Source organism: Hyla sarda, chromosome 2, assembly GCF_029499605.1.
Source record: "Hyla sarda isolate aHylSar1 chromosome 2, aHylSar1.hap1, whole genome shotgun sequence".
Taxonomy (NCBI): domain Eukaryota; kingdom Metazoa; phylum Chordata; class Amphibia; order Anura; family Hylidae; genus Hyla; species Hyla sarda.
In genome coordinates this window covers 459,664,602-459,679,387 of record NC_079190.1, presented here as the reverse complement: position 1 = coordinate 459,679,387, position 14,786 = coordinate 459,664,602, and positions in this window count along the sequence as shown.

The following is a 14,786-nucleotide window of genomic DNA, read 5'->3' as shown; positions in this document are numbered from 1 at the left end:
TATTTTCCTCCCTCCTACACATCAGCCACCCCACCCAATGAAACATAAATGAGCTGCATCCAATCAAAAGACCTGTGGTTTTCAATCAGGGTGCCTACAGCTGTTGCATTAGTTGCAGACTGATCTCTCTCCCACCAAGTGATCGCTCCATCCATTGAAGCAGACAAGCTCCCTGTCATCAGCTGACTAGTGAGTCAGGTCTTGGCCGCATTGCAACCTGGGAAAAATCTGAGACAACAGTCATTTTGTATGCTGTTAAAAATAAATATTGGGGTGAAAATCACAGAAGAATTGTTAGAAAACCATCACACACAGGTACAGACACTATATTATGAACTACACTAACTTTACAGCCCCTGTAGCATAGTCAAATAAAAAAAATCCTGGAATACCCCTTTAAGTACCAGGACGTCAGGGTGTCATCTGCCTTTTTCAGCTATACACAGAGCTGAGCCTCCTCTCCTGCTCTGTGATTGAGACTTGAGACATACTGGTTACATGTAAGGTACTAGCACGTTGCAAGAATCACTTACACAGTACAGCTTGCACACAAGCAGCAGAGCCTGTGTGTCAGTAATTATGTTTACATAAAGAGAAGGTTTCCAGCAAATAAGCTGTCAGGGAAGTCAGCATGTATTTTAAGCCTGCTGTGTGCTGAGAGTGTGTGACAACTGTAGCAGCCCAGCCACTGCTTTTGAAATAAAAATATGGTCTGTAACCTAGACAATAAGCAGTAAACAAGAGGCAGAAAAAAGCAGCTGTAACACAAAACACAAGAAAGGAGGAAAGTTTAAAAATGATATATATTTACAAAAGTGTATAATACTATTTGTGTGGGGAAATTGATAAGAAAACCGCAATTTAGCAAATTTTGCAAGGTTTCGTTTTCATGTTGTACTTTTTACGGTAAAATAGACCTGTTTTCTTTATTCTGTGGGTCAATACAATTAAAATGATACCCATGATTACATACTTTTCTATTATTATACCGCTTAAAAAAAAATCGCTGCATTTTAACCAAATTAGTGCATTTAAAAACCTCTATTTTGCTGACCTATAACTTTTTCATTTTTCTGTATAAGCAGCGGTATGAGGGCTCATTTTTTGCGCCATGATCTGTAATTTTTTTTTGATACCACATTTGCATACTTAAAACTTTTAATACATTTTTTATAAATTTTGGGGGGGAATAAGATGTTATGAAAAAGCAACAATTTTGGAATTTTTTTTATTTTTACGTTCACGCCGTTCACCGTAAGGGATGATTAACATTATATTTTTATAGTGCGGTTATTTACGCAAAGTTTTTACACTTTTTGGGGTAAAATGGGGAAAAATTGACAATTCACATTTCTTACATAAATCATGAAGAAAGACGGAGCACTCACCATTATCTTGCAGAATCTGTTCAGTCTTTATTCATAAAAGATCTTCTGGGGTACAGGAGCTGGATGGGAGAGCGGTGTGCTGGCATGAGGGGAGTACTGGGCCATGGACCGTATCCCGCGGAATGTTCTTCGTCAGGCCCCTAGCGTACTTACGTGTGCAACGTGTTTGTATCCCCCAAGACCCGTCACCATGGTGAATGTAAACAAAATGCAAAAACAGGTACAGGTAAGTAAAAACAAACTTCGTTACATGACATGCTGTTGTTGATATTCATAGTAATCATCGGGTTTTTATGTTTTACATAGATTAAAGTACTACTTCTACCCGATCATTGAGCCCCATCGTCTCGGTGGCATTTAACTTAGATATCCACCTAGCTTCTTTAACCAACAACTGCCGATTGCGGTCTCCTCCCCTTCTGGAAACATTAACCCGTTCTATAGCTGCAAATTTCAATGCTTTGGGATTGTGCTGATGCTTTTCTCTGACATGGGCGATAATTTTCGTTGCACCTGTACTACTGGTTATTGATTTCAAATGTTCCCTTATGCGGTGATATAGGGGGCGGATAGTTTTCCCTATATAGAAAAAAACGCAATCACAAAACAGGGCATATACTACGAATTTAGATCTGCATGTCAGGAAATCATTGATTATTATTTTTTCTCCCTAAATTATTTATTTTGATCTAGAATTTTGGGGACATAAAGGACAATTCCCACAAGGGAAATTGCCCTTTGGTTTCGAAATGGATAACCAATCCTTTTTTGTTCATTTTTATTATTCTTTTTTTACCTCAGAAAATCATGTATAGTTTTATTTCTTTTGTATGTCACAATGGGTTTTTGTTTAGTGTGTTCCTCTAAATCCCTTTCTTGCTGTAGCATATACCAATTCTGGTATATCGCTTTCCTAATGGCATTATTCATTGGTGTGTTTTTAAATGCAAAGATGAAGCGATTATTTGCTTCCTCTGTTTGCGGTTTTCTTTTTTTCGATTTCAGTATTTCAGAACGAGGAACTAATTCTACCCTCTCTCTTGCTTTCTTCAGCATCTCTTTTGGATATCCTCGTCTTTCGAATCTGTGACACAAATCATCTACTTGTTGCTGGTAAGTTGCGGCGTCATTGTTAATGCGTTTTAATCTGATCATTTGGCTATATGGTATGCTATTCCTGGTCTGAACAGGGTGTGAAGATTTATAATGTAGGAATGCGTTTCTTGAAATCGGTTTTCTATAGCCTGCTGTGATTATGCTGCCTTCATTAATATTGGGTTGTGTGGGGTAAATGTATAATTTCTCTAAAATATTGCTAAAAAGATATTATCGAAACTGCATGAAATGGGGGTCCCCATTGCAGGTCCGCTAATCTGCCTAAACCACTGGTCATTATGCTGAAATACATTATTGGATAATATTAACATTATGGCGTCTGCCACAAAATCAATAAATTCAGAGGTTTTGTCTGTTCTGGAGAGAAATTCCCTAATGGCCTGAACCCCTGAGTCCCATGGGATTCGGGTAAAAAGACTTTCCATGTCTATTGATGCAAGTTTGTATTCTGGTTGCCAATCGAAATGCTGTAACGCTGTTATGAGATCTCCTGTGTCTCGAAGATAAGTTGAAATGGATTTCAGAAGGGGAGAAATCAACCACTCGATATAACTTGATAAATATTCAGTAGGGGCACCAATGCCCGCTACTATTGCTCATCCTGGTGGTGGATTTCTGTCCTTTTGAAGCTTGGGCAGGATGTACCAATGTGGTTTAACAGGACATTCCAAAAGAAGCTTTTCAGCTGTTTGTGTGGTGAGGATACCCTTTTCTGTGGATATGTGCAAAAATGATCTGATTTTGTCTGTAATTTTAGCAAGGGGATCAGAGGATAATTTTTCATATGTTGTAGTGTCACTTAATTGGGTGATGGCTTCATGATCATAGTCCGTCCTGTTCCAGACGACTATTGCGCCGCCCTTGTCTGCCTTCGAGACCACGATGTCCTCGTGCTCTCCAAGCCAGACAAGGGCTTTCCTTTCCTCATTAGTTAAATTCTGTTGGGCGCACGGGTATATTAGGGCTTTGCCATCCCTGCAAACCGCATGCTGGAACAAGTCCAGAAAAAAAAAAGAAAACCGCAAACAGAGGAAGCAAATAATCGCTTCATCTTTGCATTTAAAAACACACCAATGAATAATGCCATTAGGAAAGCGATATACCAGAATTGGTATATGCTACAGCAAGATACGGATTTAGAGGAACACACTAAACAAAAACCCATTGTGACACACAAAAGATATAAAACTATACATGATTTTCTGAGGTCAAAAAAGAATAATAAAAATGAACAAAAAAAGGATTGGTTATCCATTTCGAAACTAAAGGGCAATTTCCCTTGTGGGAATTGTCCTTTATGTCCCCAAAATTCTAGATCAAAAGAAATAATTTTAGGAGGAGAAAAAATAATAATCAATGATTTCCTGACATGCAGATCTAAATTCATAGTATATGCCCTGTTTTGTGATTGTGTTTTTTTCTATATAGGGAAAACTATCCGCCCCCTATATCACCGCATCAAGGAACATTTGAAATCAATAACCCGTGGTACAGGTGCAATGAAAATGATCGCCCATGTCAGAGAAAAGCATCAGCACAATCCCAAAGCATTGAAATTTGCAGCTATAGAACGGGTTAATGTTTCCAGATGGAGAGGAGACTGCCATCGGCAATTGCTGGTTAAAGTAACTAGGTGGATATCTAAGTTAAATGCCACCGGGACGATGGGGCTCAATGATCGGGTAGAAGTAGTACTTTAATCTATGTAAAACATAAAAACCCAATGATTACTATAAATATCAACAACAGCATGTCATGTAACGAAGTTTGTTTTTACTTACCTGTACCTGTTTTTGCATTTTGTTTACATTCACCATGGTGACGGGTCTTGGGCGATATAAACACGTTGCACACAGAAGTACGCTAGGGGCCTGACGTAGTGCATTCCGCGTGATACGGTCCATGGCCCAGTCCTCCCCCCACGCCAGCACACCGCTCTCCCATCCAGCTCTTGTACCCCAGAAGATCTTTTATGAATAAAGACTGAACAGATTCTGCAAGATAATGGTGAGTGCTCCATCTTTCTTCATGATTTATGCATAATTGAACACTTGCTACATCTACACGTGAAGCATAGGGGACTATTTATTTCATTTGATTGCAAACACTGTTCAGTGTTATGCATAGGGCATAGCGCTGAACAGTGTAATCGGCTATCTTCTGCTCTGGTCTGCTCCATCTCAGACCAGAGCAGAAAACGCTGGGAGATGGACCGAGGCAGGTGAGGGGACCTCAGTCCGCCATTACAGATGATCGGATCGCCGCCGCAGCGCTATGGTGATCCAATCGTCCACATTAAGTGCAGCACTTCTGCAGATACCGTGATCTGTATTGATCACGGCATCTGAGGGGTTAATGGTGGCCATTACCGGCGGGTCCCTGGCTTCTGTCATCAGCAGCCGAGACCTGCCGCGCATGACCCGAGCATCGCTCCAATGCTCGCAGTTATGTTTAGGACGTAAGTGTACGTCCTGGTGCGTTAAGTACCACCTCCCCAGCACGTACATTTATGTCCTGCATCGTTAAGGGGTTAAAATCAAATTATGAAGATCGGAATACCCACATTTAAGGTTAGCAGGAAAAATAAAATGATATACTATTGTCACGAATGGGCAGGGAAGGAGTGCTCGCTAAGCTCACCCGCGCCCCTGTCCCTGCCTACTTGTCCGCCTATCCTAAATGATAGGCCGGAAACTGGTCGACAATCCCTTCCTAAATAAGTGAGGGGAGTCAAATGTCAACACAATAAAATACAATCCTGTCAGTTTTCAGGAGCAACAGGGAAACAAGCAACTAACAAAGACAAACTTAACATACACACATAAAGTCAATGTCAGTCAAACCGAGTCTAGCCAGGAGTGGGAAGAGGTGCTGAATTGCTATAATAAAAGAGAAGTCAGATAGGAAGCCAGAAGTCAAGTTGCCGGGTATACAAGGGAATAAGGAAATGCTAGCTACTCAGGTAATGACCAGTTTCACAGGCATCTTCCCAGTGTCTGATGCCTGGTAATATAGGGAGATGCACATGTGGTCAATCAGTAGCTAGCCACTCAGACAGCAGGGCGTAACCCGGCAACCATGCAACAACACCTGTTAACCCTGCTGGTGCTGACAACTATATAATTTAATCTCTTAAATGGGTACTCCACCCATAGGCATCCAAATGATAGGGAATAAGATGTCTGATTGCAGGGGTCTGGCCTCTGGGACCCCCCCCCCCCCCCCCCGCAATCTCTGTTCCCTCCATTCATGTCTATGGGAGGGGCATAACAGCCTCTAAATTTGCTCCTGTTCTCCGTGTAATATTTGTCCCTAAATAAAGTAAAGACATTGAAGACTCTCTAAATTGTTATGATGGACAATACATTTATATTGTTCTTGTCTTGAAGCCGAGGGCATTGCCAGCTGGCCCCGTGCCAGGTGGACTTGTTTGCTTCAAATAATTGTCCTACTGCAAACACAGCTGCTCCTTAGCTTTAGGTCATGATCTGACGTGTAGAAAATAAAGCAAACAAGAAAGATGCACTCCTAGTACCCCTTTCGCCAGCAAAACTGCTTACCGGAGGGTGTTGTGCTGAGAGCACAACACCTGGGCTTGCCCGTAGACTCGCTGGTGTGCTGGAGATCCTCAGTCTGGTGGGGCGGCAGCCTTAACGTTCTCCCGATGCCTCCAAATGCAGCAGGAAAAGATCCAGAACAACGTAATCCCTGCGATTAAACTGTGCATCTTTGATTGATTAATACAATTCTGAGTGTTTCATTACCGAATATTTGTCTTCTTTGATATTGGGGAAGGCGACTGGGATTACGTCCATTTTTGGGGGAATTTCATCATGTAATGGCCACGTATGCCATTTTGTCCAGTGTTATTCTTACTATATAATTATACATTGACATTAACTTAGGCAATAGAGGTTTCATTTGTTTAGATGTTCACCTCCTGGATAAGTTGGTCAAAGTGCTCCTAATGCAAAGTTAGAAAGGGAAAAACCAGTAGGGCACTCCATGAGTCAATACCAATATGCACAGTATTGAGCTTACTTTAGTATGTTGTGCTGAGGGGTGCAACAACCACAACAGACCTGGTATTAACTACAAAAGATAACAGAGCCATCTCGGTATAGATTTAGAAAGTAGATACGTAACTGAAGAATTGTCGATTTCACCAAATATACTTCCAATGTTTTTTTGGCAACATTGTACCACGGTTCTGAGTTTTCTCTATTTGTGGATACTGGCTCTCACTGTAATTTGGAGGGGGACCTAAAGGGGAACTCCCCCCCACCCATCTCCTGACCAGCGCCTCGGTGTTCTGAGCACACTAGCTCTTCTCTTGTTCGGAGTAGCTGTGGTCGACATGCCCCTCCATGCATCTCTTTTTTGGGAGAGCTTATGTATCTCAGGCTCTCCCACAGAGATGCATGAAGGGGGCATGTTGACCACAGCTTTGTGAGGTGGTCGAGAGACTCCATGCATGGAGGGGAGATCGCTCTGTGCACGAGGAGAGCTGGGGAGTCGGGCATGAGATTGTGTGGGGGGTCCCAGTGGCCGGACCCCCTGTGATCAGACACTTATACCCTATGCTGTGAATAGGGCATAGGATGTTATGTATCAGTATTCCCCTTTAAACACTCACTTTGTAACAATACTGTAAAGTCCATTTTCTGTGTTTTTGCATTTTTCTGTTTTAGCTCCTATTCAGACACTAGTTTTGTGTCTGAACAGGTTCTGTGCTAATTCTCCCTGATTTGGGAAGAGTTAACCCTCCAGACCTGGGAATGTATAAAGGGCCTCTTCAGGGGTTACTAGGTGCTGGTAATCGAGCCTTACTCTGACCATGTCTGTTTATTAAGCACCTTAGCCATAATTTATCTGTTTTAATATATTTATCCTTAGTTTTATCCATGGTTACAAGTCCTGTTGGAGATATAGATTTTATCCTGCTTGGTTTTAGTATATTTCTCGGGTTATAGTGTTGTGTAAGTTCATTTTGCATCTCCCTTGTTATATATCTTAGTCCGTGTTGACACTGTGCATTTTGTCAGTACAGTTTTGACCTGATTAGTTCTGCTATTTCTAGGATAGAATTCCTGAGCCTAGTGCTATCCATCTATATAGGAGTTAGTCTTGTCCTGTACCCGTGTTTACTTGTACCTGTTTGAAGTCTTGTGTGAACAGTATTCTATTTTTCCTGACCCATTTAGTGTTCTGATATTCAGTTCATCCCTTGCATCTCCTGGTTTCTGCTGCTTACTTATTACTTATCTAGTCTTATTCATATCTGCCATTTATCTTGATTCTGATTTCTGAACTATAAGTTGATTTTTATGCTTACCGTAAAATCTCTTTCTCGGAGGATCCATTGGGGGACACAGAAACTGTGGGTATATGCTGCTGCCACTAGGAGGCTTGACAATAGGCAAAAAAAAAAAAAAAAAAAAAAAAAAAAAAAAAGTCAGCCCCTCCCAGCAGGATATACCCCGCCAACAGACTCTGAGTTAACAGTTTAGTACTAAAAGCAGTAGGAGAGGACTAACAGGAGAAAAAAACAGTAACTGACCAGAAGAACCCAGAATGAAAAAATAACTGAAACCACCCTTGGATAGGTAACCGAACCAGGAACATCAGAACAAATGGGTGGGTGCTGTGTCCCCCAATGGGTCCTCCGAGAAAGAGATTTTACGGCAAGCATAAAAATCTGCTTTTCTCGATCGGCTCCATTGGGGGACACAAAAACCGCGTGACGTACCAAAGCAGCCCCGGGGCGGGCAAAAAATTCAAGCAACTTAGGTGGAAGGCTGGACGACAGGCACCTGCAAAACCTTGTGACCCAAACCAGCATCAGCAGATGCAAAGGTATGTACCTGGTAAAACTTCGTAAACGTGTGTAAGGACGACCAGGTGGCCACCTTACAAATTTGCAAGGCCGAAGCCCTGTTGTGGAGAGCCCAGTAGGCCCCGACAGAACGAGTGGAATGAGCTGAGTCTTCCCCTTGCAGTAGTAAGCTTCCAAAATGGCAGAACTGATCCACCGTGAAATGGTCACCTTCGAAGCAGGAAGCCCCTAACGACGACCCTCCGTAAGCACAAAGAAGGAGTCACACTGGCGAAAGGAAGAAGTGACTGAAAGGTAAATTCTAACAGCCTGAACCACATCAAAACCATGAAGCAAACATTCCTTGGGGTGAGATGGAGCAGGACAAGAGGACAGAAGGACAATGTCCTCCTTTATGTTAAAGGCGGAGACTACCTTAGGCAAAAAGGACAGGATCGGACAAAAACAACCTTGTCCTGGTGTAAGACCAGGTAGGAAGAATGGCAGGAGAGAGCTGCCAGCTCTGAAACTCCCCTAATGGAAGTGACCGCAATGAGGAAGGCCACCTTCCAGGAAAGGATACGAAGAGGAACGTCCTGGAGAGGTTCCAAGGGAGTAGCCTGTAGGGCACTGAGAACCAAATTTAGATCCCAAGGTGGAGTAGGGGATCTGTAATGCAGGGCCACATGAGCAATGCCCTGCAGAAAAGTCCGGATGTGAGGATCGAATGCCAGGGGATCTCATGCTGAAAGAGGATGGAGAGAGCCAAAACCTGAGCCTTAAGGTAACAGAGCCAAGCATTGTTCCAACCCAGACTGTAAAAAGGAAAAGTCGGGGAGAGAGAAGGAGTGAGATTCACACCAACGAAAATAGGACCGCCAAGCACGGTGATAAATCTTCGCAGAGGAAGGCTTGCACGCCCTGATCATAGTGTGAAACACTTCGGGAGAGAACCCCCTGACCCTCAAAACCACGGTCTCAACCACCACATCATCAAATGCAGCGACAGTAAATTGGGCTGGCAAAGGGGACCCTGAGAGAGCAGGTCTGGACGAACTGGGAAGTGCAGTGGCATGTCGTCCATTAGATGAACCACGTCGGTGTACCACGGCCGCCTGGGCCAGTCCGGAGCCACGACAATGGTGGGGACGCCATTCGCTTTGAGCTTCCTCAGTACCCTGGGAAGGAGAGGAAGAGGAGGGAAGAGATAGGGGAGGGTGAAGTGTGACCAGGGAATTACTAGGGCGTCCATGGCTAGGGCCAGGGGATCTTGGGACTTTGCCACAAAGCAAGGAACCTTCTGATTGTGGTGGGATGCAAAACAGGTCCACGTCCAGGGTGCTCCAGAGGTTGCAGACCTCCACAAATGCCTCTGGATGAAGAGACCACTCGCCGGCGTCGGCCAAGGAGTGACTAAGGAAGTCTTACTCCCAATTTTATACTCCTGGTATGTGGATAGTCGAGATCAAGGGAACTTTGAGCTCCACCCAGAGAAGGATATTGGAGACCTTGGCCATTGCCGCTGGGCTGCTAGTGCCGCCCTGGCAATTGACATATGCCATAGCTGTGGAGTTGTCAGACTGGACACGAACAGGACGGTCCTGGAGACTGCGCTCACAAAAGAAAAGGCAAAAGGTAAATTTCCCGGAGTTCCAGGATGCTGCTGGGTAGGAGAGCTACCCGGGAGGAATAAAGGCCCTGGACCATCCGGTCCCTGAAGACTCCTCCCCAACTGCTGAGACTGGCATCCGTGGTGATGACCTGCCAGTGGAGGGGCAGAAAAGATCACCCTTGATGAAGAAGAGGGGACCGAAGCCACCACAGGAGGGACTGGCGAGTCCTGGGAGGAAGAATGATCCTGCGATCGATGGATAACGGAGACTTGTCCCATCGGGATGGAAGAGACATTTGAAGAGGGTGATAATGAAACTGGGCGAATGGAAAGGCTTCCATGGCCGCCACCCTCAGACCCAGGACTTCCATGGAACAGGACACCAGAGAACACAAACTGCTGTTAACAGAGCAAGGCGCTTGTTCGGTGGAAGCCGAATTCGGGCGGTCCCATTGTCGACAGGAGTCCCAGGAAGATCAGAGACTGGGTGGGAGTCAGGTTAGACTTGTCCTGATTGACCAGCCAGCCGAAGCAGGACAAGGTCTGAAGAGTGAGACGGAGACTCTCTAGATTATGAGCCCTGGTTGAAGCCTTGACCAGGAGGTCGTCCAGGTAGGGAATCACGGACACACCCCGTGCTTTCAGGATGGTGATCACTGCCGCCAGGACCATGGTGAAGACCCTTGGAGCCATGGCCATGCCAAGAGGGCCGCAAACTAAAAATGGCCCTCTGGAACTGCGATACGGAGATAGCGCTGATGTACTGGAAAAATGGGGATGTGGAGGTAGGCATCTCGGATATCCACCGAGGAAATAAATTCCCCTTGATCCATGGATGCCACTACGGAACGGAAAGACTCCATAGAAATGACATAGGAGACGGTTGAGGAGCTTTAGATCCAGGATCGGATGGACAGAACGCCCTTTCTTGGGGAAGACGAACAGGTATGAATAGAAACCCTAAAAACACTCCTCTGGAGGAACTGGGACAATCACTCCCTGAGCGAGAAGGGTCCGGAGCGAGACCCAAAAAGCTGCCGCCAAGGGAGGGGAAGGAGGAGGGCGGGAACGAAAAAAGCAATCCCTTGGAAAGGAAGCAAACTCTATCCGATAGCCGTTGGAAACGACATCTCGGCCCCAAGAGTCCTGCACATGGGCAGGCCAAACATCCCAGAAAAAGGACAAACGACCTCCCACCCGAGAAAAAAATTCGGGTGGGGGCGTCCCTTCAGGCGGAGGGAGGCTTATGAGTGCTCAACTTGGCTGCAAAACGGGACAGGCCTTGAAAGAAGGAGCCTTCTTATCCTTTGAGGGTGCCGGTCTAGTCGCCCTACCCGAGCCATTTCTTGGAAGCGGCATCGGCGTCCAAGAAATCTCTCACTGGAGTGACGAAGTGCCACTAGATTACCTGTGGCAAAGGCCGTACAACGGGCAGACTGCATAGAAACAGAGCACAAATAGTCTCCAGTATTGGAAAGCAAGATCCACCAAATCTTCCGAAGGGGCCCCAGACAAAATGCCCTGGCAGAGTTGGGAAGCCTAGACAGAAAGGGCTTTGGACACCCAAGCAGAAGTGATGGTAGGAAGTAAAGATGAACCAGCTGCTTCAAAGGCGAATTTGGACAGATTTTCCATCCTCTTATCTGCCGGGTCCTTAAAGGATGCTGCATCCATCAAGGGTAGAGTAGTCGCTTTTGACAGATGGGAAACCAGAGGATCCACAGTCGGTGGAGATGTCCTTCTCGCAATGATGTCCTGGGCAAAGGGAAACTGTGCCGGAACCTTCTTAGTCCCTTGAAAGCTTTTGTCTGGATGCTTCCATGCTGTTTCCAGTAAGGTGTCAAATTAAGCATGAGAGCTGAATACCTTAGGAGAGCGACGGGAGCGGCAAAGGGAGACTTCTGGAGCTGGGTCTGAAGTCCCGGGGTCCTCCAGATTAAGTGTCCATGATGGCAGAGACCAAGTTGTCTACCATGTCTGACGCGCTGGCTCGGTCCTCTGGATCAGAGGCAGAACCAGAAGCCTCATCTTCCAGCTCCCCAGGAGCAGATGGAGGCTGTCTTGGATGAAGGCGAAACAGACCTAATACGCAGATCTGGAGACCTAGGATGGCGACCAGGAGAGCGGCCCTAAGAAGAGTTGTGTTTTCGGGGTGCCAGGGAAGAGGAGCGAAACCTATGAGGAGAGCGCCTATTCCGAATTCCGGATTCTGGAGATGAGCCAGAGGAGAAACCCCTAGGGTGCTTGTGAGAGCACCTAAAATAAGGAGCCTTATTAAAATAAGGAGAAGGGCTGGTGTAAGGAAGACCTCTCCAATGCACTCACCACAAAACAGGAGACCTGCGCCAAGTAGGAAATAGACTGGGAGAGGGAAGACACCCATTCCGGAAGGAGAGTAGAGCCCACAGATTCTGGCGGAATGTCCTGGAAAGGGATACCAGGAGGGCCAGGGCCCGCAGTGGTGCAGGCAGGACAAGTAGGTTCAGCAGAACCACAAGGCATTTTAATTTTGTAGCCCACACAAGCGTAATAAGTGACCAGGGCCGCAGTGACCTGTCTGGAGGGGGGAGTCAGTTCTGGGTTCGGACATAGTGCAAGCAAAAGAAAAAATGGGCAGTCTCACCCAGTGTCTGTGTCCCTCAGGAGAAGAGAAGAAGCAGGCTGTGTGAAAAAAACGGTTCTCAGAGCAGAGAGAGAGAGGGAGGGATAACCCAATGAGGAGGAGGCAGGGCCAGCACCTGCAAGGTCCTCATTGGTCCAAATTGACCCCTGCAGCACACTGATTGGCAAATAATGAGCCCCCCAGTGCCAGCGCTGAAGTGTTATAGGGCCAGAATCCCTGACGTCCGGGGCGGAGCTAAACTCATTGAGGAGAGCATGCAGCGGCCATCATGAAAACCCCCCTGTATCCCATATAACAGTAAAGGAAAGTGTGGCCGGGAGAAGAGAAAGCTGTCGGGCGTGCATGAACAGTGCAGCCGACAGAAAACAGAACCTCCGGCGCTCCGGTCACCTTGCGCATGGAGGCAGCCGAAGTGAAAATGTGTGGAGCGCATGTGCATAGTGCAGGCGCTGTGAGAGGGCTGTAAAAATGCCCCCAATAATGTGAAAAACACAGTAAAATGTTCTGTAGAGATGAGCGAAGTTACAGTGATTCGATTCATCACAAACTTCTAGGCTCTTGCTGACTTTAGCCTGCATAAATTAGTTCAACTTTCAGGTGCTCCGGTGGGCTGGAAAGGTGGATACAGTCCTAGGAGAGAGTCTCCAGCCACCGGAGCACCTGAAAGCTGAACTAATTTATGCAGGCTAAAGTCAGCAACCGTTGAGCCACGAGGTTCGTGCAGAATCGAAGTACTGTAACTCATCTCTAATGTTCCGCACCACTGTCTCTGTCCCCAATATTCAGAATGGCTGAGCAGGAGACCCCAGAGTGAATAAAAAGGAGTGGGCTCCAAATAGGGGGGCTATAGAGGTTGAGAATCCTGAGGAATACTCACCTTGCCCTTGGAAAACTTGCCTAATGAAGTCTTCAGCCAGCTATTATACACCTGCATCATGCCGGGCTGAAACAGCAAGATGAGCAGGGAAGGTAGGGGGACCTGGACCCAAAGGTACAACCCCAGGTGCTGACTGGTGGCGAGAAGCAGTTGACCGTGCATAACTCGATGCCTGTGCCCCTTCTTCGCAAATGGGGAAACAGTGAGCGCTATGCTCCTGAACCCCCACCTAAAAAAGAGAGAAATAAAAGGGAGAGCAAATTCTAAACATAGTCCCTAAACAAAAAAATTATAAAAATAAATGACCAGGTCTGGAGAACTCCAGACCTGTGTCTGCCTCCTATGGACACCAAGCTAAAAATGTTAGCTCAGAGTTTGTAGGTGGGGTATATCCTGTGGGGAGGTGCCGACTATTCCTTGTTGCCTAGTGTCAGCAGCATATAGCAGTCAGCAGCATGTCCCCCAATGGAGCCGATCGAGAAATGTTAGCACACTATATCCTGTTAGTATTTATAACTTGCCTGGTTTATCTTGTTGTTGGTTGTATTGCTGTTAAGTTTCTAACCTGTCCCTATGCACAGTATCATTTATTTTGTTGACCTTGAGGCCATTGCACTTTAGCGCTGGAAGAGACCAGCGCCCAGTTGTCGATAGGCAGGGAGAGTGTTTCTAGGGACGGCTTAGGGCTGCATATTGTACTACCCCCCATTCATGACACACACTGGCAGATTTCATTGACTTTGTTTGGCATTTGTATTTGAATCACTTTAAAACATGGCACCGTTTGCTGCTTTTGATACTTTCTAGTGCTCAGCACTTTGCTAGATTCTATGCACGTCATACAGCAAACACGTCTGGCAGAAACCATGCCAGGGAGTGGTAAGTGTTTTTTCACTTAAGTATAATAATAATTACTTTTGCAGATTGTGTGGTTGATGATTTTTTTTTTTAACACTACTACTACATACAGGGATGCACAGAGATGAACTAGAGATGCTGCTCTCATATATTTGTAAACTGCTTGAACACCTTTTTGGTTTTGCATGTGATTTAGGTATTAGCAAAATACTAGTGGGGAGAGTTATGAAATCCTGTGTAGTAGAGATGACTGAACTTTTCAAAAATTTGATTCGGCCGATTAGCTGAATTTTTCCCCAAAAATAGTTTGGATCCGAATTTATTTGCGGCGCAACTATATTAATAGTTAACAGCTATTTCTGGCCTACAAAGAGCCTCAATAGGGATATAGAACACTTTGCGGTGTTCTTTCATGCATATGGAGTGTTCTGGGGTAGTGAAATAATACTGTTATTCAGAATAACATGCAGATTACCGGCAACGCTTTTAGAATCACT